The sequence below is a fragment of the Podarcis liolepis genome (assembly GCF_965112155.1).
Source record: "Podarcis liolepis genome assembly, chromosome: 10".
NCBI lineage: Eukaryota > Metazoa > Chordata > Lepidosauria > Squamata > Lacertidae > Podarcis > Podarcis liolepis.
This window is the reverse complement of record NC_139562.1, coordinates 41,985,149-42,005,013: the sequence shown is the minus strand read 5'-3', so window position 1 is coordinate 42,005,013 and position 19,865 is coordinate 41,985,149. Positions and strand designations below refer to the sequence as shown.

At 39.8% G+C, this 19,865-nt stretch overlaps 1 protein-coding gene across 8 annotated transcripts in view; it reads left to right on the top strand.

Moving 5' to 3' along the window:
* NAV3 (neuron navigator 3) overlaps positions 1-19,865 on the top strand; it is a 426,597-nt gene that overhangs the window by 235,626 nt on the left and 171,106 nt on the right. The window lies entirely within an intron of this gene.

The following is a 19,865-nucleotide window of genomic DNA, read 5'->3' as shown; positions in this document are numbered from 1 at the left end:
CTTACTCGCATTTTCTCTAAACGAAAAAGTCCTATATGCTACATATTGAGTTGTTTCATCCCTGTAATTGCATTGGTTGCCCTTTTCCCACTCTACAGTATTTTCTTTGAGGTAAGGCAACCGGAACTTGACACAGTTTTCCAATTGTGGTTGTGTCATAGGTTTGTAGAATGGGGTTATGAAAGTGGCAGTTTTATTTTCAGTTCCTTGCCTAAGGATCATTAGAAAGGACTTCGTCCTTTTCACAGTTGCTGAAAGCTGGTTTGAGCTAATAGACAGCCAATGCAGATCTTTTAACACCTGTGTAATATGTGTAAAGCTGTACATCCTCTGAGCACCCTAGAAGTTGCATTTTGTACTAGGCACAGCTTCTGAACCCAAGTACAAAGGTAGCCCCATATAAAGCACATTATGGTAATCTAATCATGAGGTTACCAATAGATGGACCACTGTGGCAAAGATATTTTTGACACTGGTATACTTGAGGCATTTTTTGTGGGCATAACACATGCATTGCATGCAGATGGTTCCAGGTTGAGTCCCTGGCATATTACTTCAAATTCTGGATGTAGTACACAATCAGGCTCTTCAGGCACACCTTTGACTGCCTTGCCATCCACTTTCATGCTGCTAATTTATTTAATTTTTTATTGCTACTCTTAATTTGTTTTTTCAGTAGCATGCTCCTTAAATTCTTTTGTGCATCCCTTATTATCTGCTTGTATTTCTTTTGCCAATGTGTGTGTTCAGCGTTTGAAACTCCCATTGTTCTAGGCGCATTTTACGGCAGGGGAATTAATGCGAGCAGTTTCTGAACTCTGGGCCCTAGTACTGAGCCTAAGATTGCCACTGCTGGAGGAAAAGGAGGATCTTTTTCTGCTTCCCCACTTCCAGCCACTCTCTGAAGACTGGAGAAGGGAGCCTCATAAGAATATTAGGGTGGGCAGGGGAAGTATGACTTTGTTATTGCAGTCTTCAGATGAGGACTACACCATGTGAAAACTGAACATAGGATTTTAGCTGCAGTTCATTCATTTTTAGCTTTGTATTCTTGTTATGAAAAGTGCGTCTAGACACTCCATTGCAGTGCCCATAACCTAGGTTTAAGGTACCATTTAACTCCTAGCTTTCATATCACAGTTCCTTCACATTTTCGTCATTTGTGGAAGACATACGTTTTCCGAAGGAAGCGTTCTTGCCTGTAATAGCTTCCTTGACTCTACTTATTAGCCACACTGGCATTCTCTTGGACTTGGTGATACCTTCCCTGGTCTGCAGCATACACTTTAAACCAAATTCTCTGTGCATATAATTTTCCAGCAGCAGAAGGTCTTGAATCCATTAATTAAATATGAATCTGGTTCACCAGGCTCTTGCTATATTAATACAGTAAATATTCTTGTGGTTCATTAAGCTTAGACATTTTATCTGCAACTTCCAGTATATTATAAAATGGTTCTCCCCCTTTTGTACATTAATTGCCTTCTCCAAAGCAAATAGCTTGCACGTGCAGTCTTCAGAGGCCAGTCTGTGTACCCAAGATATTGATTTCACAGCACTTTACAAATGACCTTTTTCTTTATTAGCCTTTTCATGCCTTCATTGTTGTCATAATATATGGGTTTGCCTAATAATGCTGTAGTGTATATTCCTCTGGTATGATTTCTTACCCTACACAATATGTCTGTGTATAGACACACACACACACACACACACACACACACACACAATGATGATGATAAATTGAGATTTCCTTTCTTAATCTCTACTTACTGCCCTAATACTGTCAACCCTGTGGCTTGTATTCACTTCATCAAACATCCAAAATCCCCATTGGCCATCTTTGAACAAATCATTGGCCCATCTGCTTAAGGAGAAAGCCATTGCAGATTAGCAGTTGCAACTATATCACTGCACTATATAAGGGATAACAGAAATAAAAGTTTCTGTTGGAGACACAAACTTTAAAATGAAAGTTACTGGCTGTTGGTGATGCAAACTTCAACCAGTTAAAATGCTTTGTAGATATGAAAACTTCACACTAATTATGGAGTTATGAAAAAAAAGTTTTATGTGTGTAACATCCCTAAATTTCTTCCAGTATAAGTTGATGGCTTTTTTATTTGTGTTTTAATATGGATTGAAAATCTATTTTAATATTTCTATTCTTAATTTCAGTTTGTAATTTTGTTTATTAAATTTCTATCCCTGATATTTCAGGGTGAAAGGGAGACAGATTAAAAATGTCTAGATAAAAAAATTACTGCTCTTAGTCATAGAAAAACAGATACTCTACTGAATTGTAACAGTAATTTTAATCAGATTCTGCCTTCCTAATGCTTCATGGGAGGTAAGCAGATATATCTCTGTGTCATTTACGTGTTAATCTTACAGAACAGAACCAATCATCTCATTTCATGCTTGATTTTTGTCTGCTCTAAACCTGTAGCCTTGTTGCACAGTGCACAAAAATTGAATGTTGTTAAACTGTATAAACACTGAAAGATTTTTCTTTGAAAATCCTAATGTAAAACATGCGTCTCAGTTTCTTTGCCTTTTGCCACAGGCACCCATTTAAAATGCATTGCTTCAGATTGGAATGGGGGCAAGATGTTTTGTTTGCATAACATGCATGAATAGTTTTGCTTTATTAGTTATATCTCTCCAACGTTTTGCAATGTCAGACCTCCCAAGTTAAGAAACAAAACAATGTTAAACCTCTAGTTGAGATCCCTGCATTGCAGGGGGGTTGGACTAGATGACTGCTGGGGTACCTTCCAGCTCTACAATTCAATGATACTTTGCATTTAGTTAAGAGCGCAATTAAAATGTTCACATGCAAATGATTTGTTTTCTACCTGATGCATGCATAAAAAAAAGTTAAAGGACCCCTGACAGTAAAGTCCAGTCACGTACGACTCTGGGGTTGCGGCGCTCATCTTGCTTTACAGGCCAAGGGAGCTGATGTTTGTCTGCAGACAGTTTTTCTGGGTCATGTGGCCAGCATCACTAAGCTACTTCTGGCGAACCAGAGCAGTGCACGGAAACGCCGTTTACCTTCCCTCCAGAGCGGTACCTATTTATCTACTTGCACTGCATGCTTTCGAACTTCATGCTAGGTGGGCAGGAGCTGGGACCGAGCAACGGGAGCTCACCCCATCATGGGGATTCGAACCGCTGACCTTCTGATCGGCAAGCCCTAGGTTCTGTGGTTTAGACCACAGCACCACACCTGGTTATTTTTTATCACTCCATCAAGTAGTAAGAAGAATTTTACAGTGCAGTAGCTTGGTTGGTTCAGGTGTAATATCAGGAGCTTTGATTTCTAATCCTTGTATAGTTTTATGCATTTTTTGCATGGTGATTCTTTCCATTCATTGTTGATTGCCTGGTTTGAGGTGATCTGGTTTCTGACCCTGGCTTGTCAGGCAAGCACTGACCACACGTTGCTGTTGGGGACAAAATGGGGAACTTGCTTTCCTAAAATTAGTAAAGGAAAAAGCAAGCAACGCATTCACAATGAGAGAAGTGTTAAGGTCATTGACATCTTCTTTACATTATGCCAAATGGCAATTTGTCATTACGTCTGAACATCCCATGTGACAAAGCACATAATGAAATAAAATGATTGTATGGACTATGTACTATCTCAGAAAGTACATGGAATTCTGCTTGTATGGAAAAAGTGTATATATCAGGGACAAGATTTTCCATGTGAGGGAAGGTTTGATATTATCACCAGATGTGCAGCTACATGAAGCCCTATGCCCACATAAATGTTTATGTTTAAGTATCTTTTAGGCTGGATTATCATGCTTATTGGGAGGATGACTTTGCTTGATGTTTTATCATTGTGAGATTCAAGGTAAATAAATAAATATAATTTTAGGTTGGAAATATGAGTATGTGGTAGTAGGGATACTTATGCTAGTTCTTTAAAGGGATTTTTTTAGTGCTGAAGCCCCATTGTTTTGAATAGGAAATTGAGGTTAAGAAAAGAGTCGTAGCCGTATTTCAGTAGAATTATGTCTGTGTCAGTAAGTTACTGTGTTGGGACTTTCAACTTTGTTCTAAGAAATAGCATTCTTAGAATTCAAAATGATATCCCTAAGATAAATAAGATGGATTTATTTGGACTGAAATGGCTTAACAGTTTTTTTTTTTGCCACTGTACGAAACACTAATTTATATGAAGTCCAGATTTTACCAGACAAAGCCTTCCAGAAGTTTCCTGCCAGAACTCAAAGCCAAAAGAGTAAATCCAAGCCTATACATTACAAGTTAATAGTGGCTTATAACATATCTCTTCTGTGGTGATGGAGCTTTAATAGAACTCAAAGTTAATTGTATTGTATTCAGGGTATCGAACAGCACTGGGGGCTTGTTATATAAGGGCATGGGAAGAAAAACCAGGTTTGCGGAGTTGGTTAGCAAGAGTACATTTTTATGTCTCATTTTTAAACAAGGGGCTGTTTCTGGATGTTTAGGTTATAGGTTCAGGGCCATTACTACATTTTAGGATACAATGCCAACTATGGAAAAAATAACTGGTCACTATCAGCTATGCCCTAGTAACATTTACTATTAATTCATTTAAGATATTTCTACACAGCTTAATAACCGAATACTCTTAAGTGGGTGTGCATAAAAATTATAAAAATCAGCTACAAATAGTTCAACATGCAGCTGCCAGCGTATTAGAATGTACTGTATGGAGCATATAATTAGGATGCTACATCTTGGTTTTCCACTGGCTTACAAGTCAAAGTGCTGGTTTTGACCTTCAAGTCTTTAAATGAACTGGGAACAGGATATCTTTCCTCTTCTGATACCAACCTAAAAATTGCCTCTGGCTCACGCTCTGGCTCATTGGCCTTTTCATGTGCTCCATGAATAGGTAGCAACCCTTCACGGTCACACACACACACACACACACACACACACACTTCTTGTGGCACAGCCAGGCTAACGGGTGGAGGCAACATGTTGCCATGTATAGTGTGGTTACCAGATGTCCCCATTTCCCAGGGAAAGTCCATTTACAAATCTGTCCCCGGACAAAATCCATCCCCGAATTTCATTTAATGTCCCCGGATTTATATTTTAAGTGTTGTAGATTTATTCGTAGGGAATGAATATTGCATGATTGGTTCAACGGCACAAGACACATCATATGGGGACTTCTGGTGAGGCAAAATGGCGGGTGCCACGGCAGCAAGCAGCTCCTGAAAGCAGTCAGAGCCAACTGCGGATTCTTTTAAAAAAATCTGGTAACCTTAATGTATAGAATCAGAGTGTTGGCACAACTAGCTTTGTTTCATCAACACTGATTATATAGCAGCTCTTTGGGGTTTCAGGAAGATGTCTTTCGCAGCTGTACCTGGTGATGCTGAGACACTGAACCTGGGACCTTCTGTATGCAAATTTTCCCCCATGGTTCCTTCCCAAAGGAAAGGAAGATAATAGGAGACCTTGATAGGTCTCATTCACAGTTTGTGAGGGCCTCCCAAGAACATTGTGTGTGTGTGCATGCGTGTGCGTGTGCACGCAATAGGGCATATGCTAGAGAGGTTACTGACAAAAATAGTGATTTCCTTTGTGATTGTGTTGTATAAACTAGGAAGTGAATCATATATGAAAGACTTCCAGATGCTAATAATTTCTGTTCCAATGCACTCAGTATGGGGTAAATCACATAGCAAAGTGGGAACCATCACCTGAAAGTTAGACCTTGCTTCATAGTATGTATATTCATTCTCCTGTGGGCATGTTTGCTTTGCTTGGGTTTTGATACCAGAGTGGTATAATTACATTAAAGGGAGAAGAATCGCAATGATATAGGTTTTGAGCAACCACGCCAGATTAATCAAAATGGATTTAATAGTTACCAAAATATTGAGTGAAACATCAGCAAACAATGGATTCGATCCAAAAGTTATCTTCTTGTAATGGAAAGATCCTCTTGCAGGAAAGAAGTTTCCTCTTGTGGAAAAGCCTCTTCGTATCAAATCGCAATAATAATGGAGTGGGCCTCATAGGCCACCTGGTTTAGTGCTATGCTGAAACACACCATTCAGTTTCTCAAAAGATTTCCTCCCCTGTGAAAGAGGCCTCTACTTCTGTCCTTCATTCTTAGGGGTCTTCCACATTTCTTTTGAATTTCTTCAGAATGTTGTGTAGACTTGAGCATTCTTTATTGTTGTGCAGTGACCATGAGTGGTGTAGTTTTTCTTTTCTGTGAACATTTCTGTTGCCTTTCCAGCTGCCCAATTTGAAAAAACCCCACAGGAGGGGTTACCTCACCATGCTGCCCCCTGAGTTTCAGCTGAAGCACAGTAATCTGGGGAGGCTGGTGCTGGGCATTTAAGATCAGTGAACGTATGTTATTTTCAAGGGGAATCCTTCCTTTTACCTTTTGAGAAAATATTTCTGCTTTTGAAAAAAGGTGCACAGTAGGCTGCCTCCCTACCTTCTTTAAAGGAAAGATCATCTGAGGACTTCATGGTGTTTCAGGAAATGTAGGCACCCAGGAAGGCTGCAGAGTGCAGACCTCTGGAGAGTTGATCGCAGAATAAAAGAAAGGACACTTGCAATGTCTTTGTTACTTCGAATGGAAGGCAAGCATAACAAAAACCCTGCACCTCATCCATGAGAATTTATCCAAATTTTCTCTCTCCTTTGTTGATTTTTGAATGCAAGTTTTGTCCATTAATTAAAAAGAAATGTGGGAGAAATATTTGGCACAGCATTGATCTAGTTCAACCTACTGCTTGATGCAGGAAATCCAGAGCTGGAGCACCCCCAAAAGATGACTGCCCAGCCTCTGCTAGAAGGCCTTCGGTGAGTCAGGGTCTACAATCCTCGTGGGAAGTTCGTTCCATTGTCATAGTACTTCTACCATTTAGAAATTCAACCAAAATTTATCTTTCTAAAAGTCTTCTGGAATTAAATATTTTGAAACAACATTGAGCTGTTGAGCTTTAATTAAAGAACTGTGGAATTTAATTGATGCAATAACTGAATAGCAATAACTGGAATATATACATAGCGAAACAGTTAAGGAAACAGATATTTATATGTGTGTATATATATCTGTTTCTCTTCTTGTCTCCAGTTTGTATACTTAACGATCCCTAATAGCAATTATAAGAGGTTGACTAATCAAAGACATTATTTACAACAACAATAATAATGGCAACAAAAGCGTGAGTAGATGATATAGATAGATACTTGAATGTGTTTAGCTATCAGGGCGTAGGATCTCATTACTTGTGTGTTACAGTTGTGTAATTATAAACCAATTAGTTCTGCAAAGGAAAATTGAAACATTATTTTCAGCGTCAGCTTGTGAAAAGAGGACCACAGTGAACTCATAACTCTACTAATTCTGTGAATTCAGACAAAAGCCAAATTCAAATAGATCAGTCTTGTGATGTGTGCAATACAAAACTCAAACTACATCAAAATTGCCTATGTTTTCAAGTAACAATTTCATATGCAGGATCTGTGCCAAGGCTTTGTTGAACTGTTTCTTGCTTTCCACATCTTTTTTTCATCCCACCTACCGGCAATCTACAAACCACTTAAAACCTATGTATTTTACCTTATATTGATTTTTTTAAGCCAATGTTAAAGTGCCCAATTGAATTAATTTGGTTTTGAATTGATGTGATGAAAATGATGTTAGTATTCAAAGTACTTAAACAATAAGGTTATTTGTCAATAGTGATGTGCAATTTATTTATTATGTGTATATGCCACCTTTTCTCCCTGGAGACCAAGGTCATGTACACGATCCTCTTCCTCTTTTTCTCCTCATAACAAACATGCAAAGTAGGTTAAGTTGACAGTTGATGATTTGCTCAAGGTCTGTCAGTGAACTATATCATTGAATGGCAATTTGAACCCAGGTCTCCCCAGACCTTGTCCAACATTTGTGCATCTGCCTAGAGAGTCTTGACAGGGTGAGATAGAATTGATCCTAGGTGTCTCTATCCAACAACCTAGCCACTAGACCCTATTGAGTCTATAGAATGATTAAACTGAATTTTTGTAAAAAAAATAGAGCAAAATACAGCTTGAATCTAATGTTTAATACACTGATGTTTGATGATGATCAAAATGATTTAGAGAAATGTAGCTTCTTGGGGGAAAGAGTGGTGTGGTCTAACACTAAAAGAGGTGCATATAGAAAAGGAGGTGGCTTTGGTAAGCAAAATAGTTATTCAGTAATGCCCTAGATTCTTGAGTAAGTTAGCTTTACTCATTAAGAATTGAAAATGTGTCATCAAAATAATTTCAGAATCAGGCTGTAAGTCTACAAGTGAATACGATAATTTTTTCAATCCACTTACCCATATAAATTAAACTACTACTAGAGTCAACAAGCATACTGCAAGGTAAATGTGTGGATTTTAATATAAATACCAGTAGGATCACATTACTAATGTTGTGCTTTTTCTGTGTCTGCGGAATTGAATTCAAAGGTAATGAATTGCCTTAAGTGTTGGCCTACTTCTTAGGTCATTATTTCTTTAGTACATCAAACAGAGTAAACACACCACAATTTGGTGTAGTATAATATGTTTTCTAAAAATCCAAACAAGGAACCATTTATTGAACAGTTGCTGAAGGCCAGCTGTGGATCCCTCATAATCACAGTAAAAAAAAAAAAAAATGGACACAGTGAATTAGCAAACATCTGTTTTATTTAGGAAAGCAAAATTGTATGCCATGAAAGTGGGCAGCTTGTATTTATATGTGAACTGTTTGGTAATTAAATGGTTACCACATTTGTGTTAAAATAAGTTTAGACAGTTGTTGCCTCAACTCCAACAAAAAGCTAATTAGATTTTCAAACTAAATAAGAATTAATCTGGTTGAGGTTAACCCAACCTGTTAATATTGTTGGGGAAGCATTGCTTTAAAAGTATCTGTGTCTGGATTTGTTTCAGTACAAACCACAGAAGAAAGAAAGAAATGTAAATTGCAGAACGTAAGGGAAGGAGGGGTCAAAGAGAGACAGATGAATTTTAAACTTTAGATCAGATACCCAAAATATAGCATCACAAAATTTGGAAATGTGTGAATTTTGACGGATAGCAGCATGCTAGCGTGCTCTGGTCCATGGGGTCATGAAGAGTCGGAGACGACTAAATGACAAAACAACAACAGCAGCATTTTGTTTTAGGAAGTGTAAAGTAGGTAAGTTCACATTAAAATGTGAGCTGAACTAAATTTCCATCCCTAATTGTAACACACACACACACCAACCACAGGTATACAAATTGAATTGGTTTTCTGTTCTAGTTCATTGCTGGGTGCTCTGACGCTCATGCTAAGTTCCATTGACCTGTAGCCTGGTGGACATCCTTCCCTCTACCTTCACAATTGCTTTCTTTCACAAACTTTGCTGCTACACCTCCCAAGGTGGCTTCACTTTTTTTTTTGCCCCTTAACAACAGGCACACCAGAAAAGAAACTATTCACTTCTCCCTCCCAAGTTACATCCTTTACCATTTCCTAGCTGAGAGGTTCTAGGAATTAAAGTTTCATCTCTTGGCAGCAAACATCAGAGGACTAACTTACTTCATACCTTTCCCAGTGGGCATGTTTTGTAATTAAATATGGCATATGTGAGTAAGCCTTGTTTGCGAACTGCCATGTCCACTAACATCAGTACAATGAAGTATTTAGCATTTGCTGTTCAGTTGGATTATTTTCTTCCCACCTGTCAAGACTATACACTATGGTTTGCTTTATTATGTCTTGACTAACTGTGTAGCAAATACTTTCCCCTACAGTAGATTAACTGAAAGGATGTCTGTCTTACTTAACGTTGCCCTAATATAGTGGGGGCATAAAGGTTTCTGTACAATAACCTTAGCTGGAGGAGAACGGGTGCCAAACATGCAGTTCTGGCCTGATTCAACTGGCAGGGTGTGCATGTAATATCACGGGTTAGTTGTTTAAGTGGCGGGAAGAAGGGACTGGATTTAGTCATTCTCTCCATCAGTTAACTGACCACTGCAATTGCTAATTAATGTCATGGCTCATCCCAGATAAGGAAGACACACATCTAATAGTTAGCACTTTATTGTCAAAAGAAGAATTTACAGCAGCTTCCACATTGCTCCAGATACACACACATAAACATGCTTCCATCTTCTAGGCAGCTGTCCATAGGTCTGGGCCCTATGGAACAGTTGCATCAACAGTTGGGCCCCTCCCCTCCCCTGGTTTATATCTCCTCCTCTGATAAATTGTGTGCCTGCAACCTGAGACTTCTGCACAGACGTCCACTGCTCTTCCCTTTCGAACCCCCTCCTGGTTCTAGGAGACAGTGAGGTGGGGGAAGATGAGGAATCTATGGACCCATCCCTTGCCTGAATTCCCTTTTCTTCCTCTGTTATATGTTGTGTGCCTTCCTCTGCCTTGGACTGCCCCTGGTTCCTGCCTTGCAGGTGGTGTGACTAGTCCCCTTTCCTGCGTCACTACCCTGGTCCCTTGTCTCCACCCCACACTCTTTGAAGCCGTGCTGGTCCCTGACAATTAATCTGACTTGAGTTCAGGTGCCTTGGGACCTATGGGCTACTGTTTTTTTGAAGAATTTTTGCCCTTCAGACAGTGTCTGGCTGGAATGTCTCAATGACGAAACTATAATTAATTAATTAATTAATTAATTAATTAATTAACTAATTAATTAAATTTGTTAATTGCCTTCCATGTATGTGCCCCAGGGCATTTGATAGACATGTTCTTAAACATTATCATTAATGTGTCATTACAAACAGTAAAAGAGAACCTTTTAAGAGCAGCACAACTGAGTACAAGAAAAGCTGATCAAAGCAAAAATGCCTTCGATTGTTTACAGGAAACATAGATAGAAGCGACCTGTGGTAACTCAGTGGGACTATTGTTACACAGAACAGGGCCAGCCACAATGAAAGCTCTGTTCCAAGTTGCTGTGGTGTGGGTTTCTGTCATCTTAGTGAGTCTTCCTCTTCCTCATTCAGAGAAAGAGAAAAAATCATGTCATGTATTCTAGACTCTTGTACATTTCGTCACTTCTCATGTTTAGGTCTTACCATTACAATCAAAGGTACAAGTTATTCAGGTCATATGGTTACCCCCGGCGACAGATTTTTGCCCCTTCACTTGATTTGAGTTTCTACTGAAATGAGGCTGCATTTTAGTGTTGTATTTTAATCTTGTTTTTAAGTTGCATTTTAATCAATTGTTTTTATACCTGGTGTTAGCCGCCCTGAGCCCGGTCTTGACTGGGGAGGGTGGGGTATAATTTATTTATATAATAATAATAATAATAATAATAATAATAATAATAATAATAATTATTATTATTATTATTATTATTATTATTATTATTATTATTTAACAAATCAACAACCTATTGCCCAAGCCTCACTTTATGGAGAGGAACACAGATTTCCACTAAGTGTGAATCTGCACATAATATACATCAGTAGGAGGAGGTTTTTATTGGAAGCCTCCTATAGTTATTGTTCAAAGGGACCACTGGATCTGAACTGAGATCTAAAGCTGATCTGTAGGGTTGGGTGAATGATGAGTCAGTTTAAGCAATGCTTGTCTCTGGTTGGGATCATTTTGACAGCTAGTGTCCTTTTCTTTTTCTTCTGACACTCAACACCACAATTAACAGTTGTGTGATGTGTCACTGCCTGAACAGTGATTATTTGCAGTAACACACTGCTGGGAAGCATCAGCTGTCAAGCCTGCTGTTTTCTGCTGTTGCAACATGATGTTCGAGCACCTTCCTGTGGTGTTCTGCCGGAACTGCAAGACAGACAGTTACCTGAGTCATCCTAAAATGGTGAATAGATTACAAAGATCAGATCCTCTGAAGAGCAGAATAAAGAGTTTGTTCTACAAAATGGATGTACTCACGCTCCAGTTTTATGATATATTTCTCTGTAGCAAATCCTCAACAACACCTATTAAATGTCATTGTTTATGTTGTATTTTGGTTGAGTGAGAGAGAGATGTCATCATCAGCATAAACATTCTTGGGGTGGCTTACTGTACTACAAATGTAGCAAGATAGTGTTATTTGGCTGTAGTTTGGCTGTAAATATACTGATAGCATATTGGCTGTAAAAATCCTTAAATGCCTGTCAGTAATTCATGAAAAGGAAAGCTGCAAGCTACCATAAATATTATTGCATTTACCGAGATCTCATTGTTTTCATATTGTATATTTGAGAAAATTTGGTCCCAGGTATGTCAGCCTTGCTGCTAGTAGTTGTGATTGTTAAATTCTGGCCAGGTTTATGGGATTATATTCAATATTAGTAGTACTCAGAGTAGACCCATTGAAATTAATTGGCAAGTTTGTCATGTCCATCAGTTTCAAAGGGTCCTGTGAAGTAGGACTAACATTGCATGTGGCCCTAATACAACCTTGATGCCGGTAGTTTAAAACATTCATTGATTTAAATGATTCAGTACTTTTCTCCCTGTGGCTTGGAGATAGATAGGGACTTCAAAGGTTGTTCATGATTGCTACACTGAAGATTTCAGCTACTTCCTTTTAAAAAAAAAATCTCACGACTGCTGAGAATCTATTTAATTATCTTGTATTTTAAGTGGAACTGCTGGGATCTTACATAATGTGAATACTGGAGAGCAAAAGGCACACTGAACTTGCCATTCGCTCAGCAAGGGCTTGAAAAGCAGAGTTTATGAATTACAGGGTACAAAGTATTCTGTTAAATAACATGAACTGTGTCACAATTTGAAACAGATACATTTTGTTGCCTGCCTGTGTCTTTTCCCCTCTTATGTGGCTGGCTTAACATCTCAAAAAGCTTTCGTGTTTCCTTAAGGATGAATGAAAAGTGAGACAGCCCCCCTTCTGTTTCCTGCAATTGGTTTATGCAGCTATATACCTGGGACGCTATAGGGGGACGCGGGTGGCGCTGCGGGTAAAATCTCAGCGCCTAGGACTTGCCGATCGCGTGGTCGGCGGTTCGAATCCCCGCGACGGGGTGCACTCCCGTCATTCGGTCCCAGCGCCTGCCAACCTAGCAGTTCAAAAGCACCTCCGGGTGCAAGTAGATAAATAGGGACCGCTTACCAGCAGGAAGGTAAACGGCGTTCTGTGTGCTGCGCTGGCTCGCCAGATGCAGCTTGTCATGCTGGCTACGTACCCCGGAAGTGTCTGCGTACAGCGCTGGCTCCTGGCTTATAGAGTGAGATGAGCGCACAACCCTAGAGTCTGGCAAGACTGGCCCGTACGGACAGGGGTACCTTTACCTTTATACCTGGGATGCATCTGATCTTATAATACAAGGCTTCACTTAAGCAGAGCTCAGAGCTTTACACTTGCTCTTTGCTTAGAGATTTTATTATTTTAATATGTGGCCCCAACCAACACATGTTTTACTGGAAGCCCCATGAGTAAGTGTGTATAGGATTGTAAACTTAATGTAATTTAAGTGTGTGTGTGTGTGTGTGTGTGTGTGTGTGTGTGTGTCTGTATCTATTATATATTTTGGAAAGTTGCTTATATCTTCACTATGCATTTAGGCATCTCTTAAATGTTATGGCCAAATTTTGCATGATGGTTTCAGAGATCAAGGAGCAAGTTTTCATCTGTGTCTGGCTACAGTTGGACATCATTTTGAATCAAGAAGGTGGATTGCACTTTTCAAAACTGCACTGATTTTAATCACTACTTTCTAAACTGCAGACAACCAGGCAAACAATAATTCCACAAGGCACTGGAAACGTCTTTAGAAAAAGCTTTCTAATGATGACTCAAGGAGCAACTCTTTCCTTCGTCCTTTTCCCACTGCTGTTGTAGGAAGGCCTGTTATGGGGAAATAGAAGGCTTGGACTTTCAGAATTGTGGGCTTGCAGGCCTCGTCAAGGAAGGGGAAGCTTGAGTCAGAGCTGTGGAATACATGAAAATACCCCAGAGCCAGGTAGACTGCAGTTGCTTAGGCAAAGTCTCAGCCCAAACAGGAAGTCTTTTATGCCTCCTCCTGCCAGGTAGGGCCTAGTGGCCTGCCTAAAGAGGCAGCTGTAGTCCTAAGCAGGAGAATACTCCTGTGCTGCCCAGTGAGGTGCTCCAAACTGCAGTTCTGGGCCTCACCAGAGAGGGAACTGCACAGATAGCTGAGGTTTCCAGTTGGGGATCTTGGCAATATATAGTTGTTACAATCCTCTGAGAGATAAGTCACCATTATCCCCAATGTTCAGATGTTTAAGGCAGACACCAAAGGTATAGTGCACTGAGCTGGGATTTGGCTCCAAATTGCCCAAGCTGAAAGCTCAAACCAGTGTACCACCACAGAAACTGGCATGTTTGTTTCCAATAATAAAAGACTGACTTGAAGTGTCTGAATAATCCCATAAGGATTTAAGAGCTTGCCTTTTTAATCAATTCACTTCAAGCATGCATGTGAGTCCCCTGAGCTTGCACCAATCTTTCATTGGGAAGGGCATTGTGATAGATGGGAAGAAAACGAGTATATTGCCTGATGTGAATTGACTCAAAAAGTGCTACAAAAATTTTTAAACTTCTGCACGATATAAGCAGAAGCCAGTCTTGTATAACAAAGAGGGCTTTTCAGAGTTGTATCATCAGGTAGCTTTCCGTTCCACTGTGATTTGGCAGGTCTCTCTTGTAAATAAGGTGGAAGAGGCCAGCTGTGAGACTGTAATGTATCTTTGCTTCCTGAACTTTATGGCTGGGGTGTGAGGGAGAGAGAAATCATCTCTGAGTTCTTACGAATGTGACTCTCAGAGGTTGTGGAAGGGTCAGAGTATCAGGCAGCCAAAGGTTGGTAGGTGCTTGGCAGCTAGGTCTGTCGAGCCTCTCGCTGGCTGCCAATGCTAATGGAACAGAAAGGAGATCCAAGCTTTGCTCACTGTGGAAAATGAACAACTTTCTTGTATTCACATAGCTCTGGAAGCTGGCTGAAGCTTATACTTGGCTGTACAATGTTGGAACAGCGGTGGAACAGCCCAATAAACTAGTTTGCCTCATGAAAGCTATCCTTGCATTAGCCAAGAATGGATGCTGTTGTAAAAATCAGAAAGTGTGGAGGTTTTCTTGTGTTGTCATTGGCTTAATACCTAAATTTAAGCTCACAGTTTTGTTTTTTTATGCTGTCTGGTGTGCTGTGTGCTGTACGGTGTGCCTGTAACCATTTACCTCTCCCTGCATATAGCCTGCTATTGTACATACTGAGCATATCTCTATTGCATCGTTCCTTTCAATTACAGGGGGGTGATTGGTACCATCTTGAGCTATTAAGTTCATCAAACAAATGGGGAACAAATACAAAACCTATAGCCTCAAACACACACACACACACACACACACACACACACACACACACTCTCACACTTAAGGTTCCCCCACCCCAGTGAGAAAGAAGCCCTCCTGAGAAATGTCTTCACTGCATACACTAAAAGCAAAGAGAAGGAAGCAGGAGCCCTGAACCCAGTATTCTGGCCAAAGTGGTCCCAGTCCCAAACCCCATGCTTTAGCAGAAGCACTTAAATGCACACAGCTGCATGGAGTCTGCAACTTCGCATGATCGACTTGGAGACCACATGGAATGCCTATCTCTGCGTATGCAGCTGTATGCTCAGTCCTGTGACAGCAATTTGTAATTTAACTGTTTTTCCTGCTGGATTTTAAAATGTTGTAACACGCTCTGGAACCTGCTGGTGAAGCGTGGCTAATAAATTTAACAGCAGCAACTATGAGAATAATGCAGGCCTCCCTTTCAGACAGCCCAGCAAATGCTCTATGCACATGGAAACAACTTCTGAACAGGGTTTCTGGTCCATTATTCATCAGGTACATCCTCTTTGTTGTCTAAGGCTCTATGGATCACATCATGACTTTCTAAGAGATCAATATCACTTTTAGGTAAAGGTAAAGGGACCCCTGAGCATTAGGTCCAGTCGTGGATGACTCTGAGGTTGCGGCGCTCATCTCGCTTTATTGGCCGTGGGAGCCAGCGTACAGCTTCTGCATCATGTGGCCAGCATGACTAAGCTGTTTCTGGCAAACCAGAGCAGCACACGGAAATGCCGTTTACCTTCCTGCCAAAGCGGTACCTATTTATCTACTTGCACTTTGACGTGCTTTCGAACTGCTATGTTGGCAGGAGCAGGGACTGAGCAATGGGAGCTCACCCCGTCATGGAGATTTGAACCGCCGACATTCCGAACAGCAAGCCCTAGGCCCTGTGGTTTAACCCACAGCGCCACCCGCGTCCCATTATTATTTTTAACAACTGAGAAATCAACAGTTTATTTATTCATTTAAATTTTTATACTGCCCTTTATCCACAGATATCAGGGTGGTTCACCACATAAATTTAGAGGGATATGTGCTCTATGCATTAATGCAGCAGCCCTCAAACTAGATATTGTCCATATTTTGGCAGATAAAGCTCATCGCTTGGGATCCTTCTATTTTTCATTTTTATTTTTGCTTCTTTGCATTCAGGGATCCCCCTCCCAAGTGTTATTTCAAATCTTGTTCAATTTTGCTGTGTGTAAAATTTATATCTATATTTGAGCATTATAAAGTATAATATAATTTCCTTTGCTCGTCTGATGACAAGTACTTCAAGAATCCTAACATGAAGAATAGATAGATAATAACACAAGGAAGTTGCTTCCTTGCTCAAGTTGTCCTATCCTGTCTAGTGTTTCACATTGCAAGCAGTTAAGCTGTCCTTCACACACACACACATTGGGACCACACAGATGCAGAATTTATTCTTTTACATCTTGTTGAGATTGTTCTGTTAAGGCTCAGATGATTCCAGCTCCTGGTATGTAGTGCAACCAATTTGTGTTGAAGGCAGTTGTTTTATATATAAAAAACAAAACAGTGGGCAAAGAGGGGGAACTTTTTAAGGAAATGAGTAAGGCTGCAGTTTGTTCCAGGGATCAGTTACTGAGAAGCATTAGCAAAGTTGAGCACAGTGACTAATGCTCTGCATGTTTTTCATTTAGATGTGACGCTTGACACAGTCTGTCAGTGTAAACTTTCTAATAGCGAAAAATAATTGAAAGCTGAATGAACAAATAAACAAGACAACAAGTTTTGCATGTGACGATGCCTTCCCTACTTTTACTGATAAGACATGGTCTCTCACAAGATTCTCACAATTCTCACAAGAATTGCCACCCTGACAAAATCAAAATGACTCTAATAAATGGCTGACTTGCTTCCTTTTTATGTCGTTTGCATGCTGGATGTGGGAGTGAAGATTTGAGTTTATTTATGTGCTGGCTTGCAAGGAATTTGTTTCAAAATAGAATAGTGCAAGAGCTGACTGGAAGAATGTACAAAGCCATGCTCTCTCTTTGGTTTGCCCTGTTGCTTCCTACAACATAACTGGAAATTGAAACATAAAACTGTGCGGCTTAAAAGCATTAGATAATTATCAGCTGTTGTAGCTGTGATAGTTCTATTTTAAAACAGAAGCTCATAATGGAAAATGCAGATTAAACAAATACCACACATCTGGAATGCAAATGACAGAGGGAAGGGGAGTCAGCAGTAAAACATTAGAAATATGCACACGAGGCATTGCAGAACTGCAAACAGGTGCTTTTTTAAACTGAAAATAATCTGCATATTGTAAACACTTTAAGAAAAGAAAATGTCTGGAATGAATATGTGAAGCATAAAAGTAAGCAGAAAGGATGTGTGCACTGACGTATTAGGCACGTGAACATTTTGCTACTTTGTACACCTCTTTCCTTGTTTATTGCTCCATTCAGTTCCCATCACTTCATTGTGTGAATGGCTGGTGAGAAAAGAAGTATCCAGCACTCATCTTTGTCTGCTCTTTCCTTGCAAGATCCCTCCCTGGGGACTACCCCACTTTAGAGAATTTACTGTGCTTTTGAGTTAATTAGTTAAATGTGTGGCTACTGTTTCTGTGTCTGCTGACTCCAAACTCCTCTCTGCAACATGACTTCAGTGGGAGCCACCTGCTGGCAGAAATCTGAGTTCCCCATGCATTGGCTGCTCACTGGCTTTGAAAGAGGATTAGAGAAACAGTTGAAGAAAGGGTTCTTATCTAGAACAAGACTTTGAACTGGTTATTCCTTTAAATTATTTTTTGTTTTGTTTTTGTTTTAGTTGTGCAACTTCCGCAGTTCAGTATTATGGATTTTGAAAGTGGAATTTATATTTTATTTCTTACACCAATTTCCTTTTGCTCGAAATTGTAGCCCACTTAGAGGTTTCTGTTGAAATATGAAGTGGTATATACATTAAGTAAACAAGCAATATAAATTTGTCAAAAGTCCAGTTAGTCTGGAGGTGGAAACCCTTTGTTTGGCTAACTATCAATCATGGTAGAAGAATAACCTCCCCAGCGCATTATTTTCCATATTTTGAGAAAGAAGAGGAGAAGTGGCAGCTGTGGTCTTAAAAAAATTCTGCTTGTTTGTCTGTCTGTTACGTTGCCTATATTCAGTACTTTTCTTCTAGAAAAAGGGGGACGTACTCACCGTGAAGCTGTTACAATAAGTGTCTTTAACCCATGCTGTTCTTCTAGAAAAAAGGTGCCGGTACTGTGTATACTTGAGTACCCCCAGAAAAATGTTATTCTAGCCTCATGGGTCATCTTGAAGTGTGGATACCAGAACTGAGCACAATATTCCCAGTGCAGTCTCACTGTAGATTCATTTACCACCAGTCTAATAGTTGGCAGCTTTATTTCCAACCCCTTTCTTATTGACATAGATTTAACCGTTTTCACTCCTGCCATGGAGGTCAATGTTTTTTGTTGCAGTGTCTACCATGACTCTAAAATCTCTGTCCTTGGCAGGCACCACCAGTTCAAAAAGTGTGAAGTTGGGATATCCAGAAACTGATAACCTTATTCAGCAGTCTTTGGACTCAAAACCTTTTTGAAAATCTAAGCACACAATGTCAACCGGACCACCCCTTACTCATACGCCTATTGACACTCATTGTCATTTCCTGTTCAGTCTCTCTCTTGTCCAACCTACCAACTGACTTCCACCGTTAACATCTTTGGTTTAACTGTCAACACAGCATATTTTCAAAATATATGCAGTTCTTTCAACAATGTGACCTCTATGTACGTGCTGGTTTTGCAGCCCTATATAGGCATTTCAGCACATTTAAGCAAAGGTGACAGGACAAATGAAACTGTCTCACCGCAGCAACCAATTGTATGACTGTTGCATCCAGTGAACAAGAAACATTGTCACCCACAGGGTTGCGAATGACAAACCCAATGAATTTGTACCAAGTGCACCATGCAACACAATTTGCCCTTCGTTTCCTTTTCATTTGCTCCTGGATAAGCTGTACTCTTTATGTACTCATGGCTCTTTCAGTAAACTCTTCCAAGTTATTGGGGGAGGTCTCCTTAAAGATGACTTGGTTGCCTAAACAGACCATGTGGTAATGATAACTTATTGCATTAATATACATCTGGAGTGCAGGAAGGTACTGGGAATATATCGATCTATTAAACAATGACACAGGGAAAATACACCACAGTGCTTAAAACAGCACCACTCAGCATAGTTTTCAGTCTAAGTATATTGAAGTGAATCAGATCAGACTAAGAGTAAATTTTGACATAAGTTTCCTTGGCATTCCTAAAGGGGCTTTTGCATGGTCACAGTGACTGTGGTGTTTCATTGTGCAATAAAATGATTCATTCATGGTTAAAAAAAAATGGCACAGGGACAGAATTTTTAAAAAGGTTTTAAAGGTTGTTTTTTTCTTCTGACTCCTTAAACTGGAATGTACGTTAGAGCTCTGCTCATCTGTAAGCCAACATTTGTCTTAAGAATTTTTA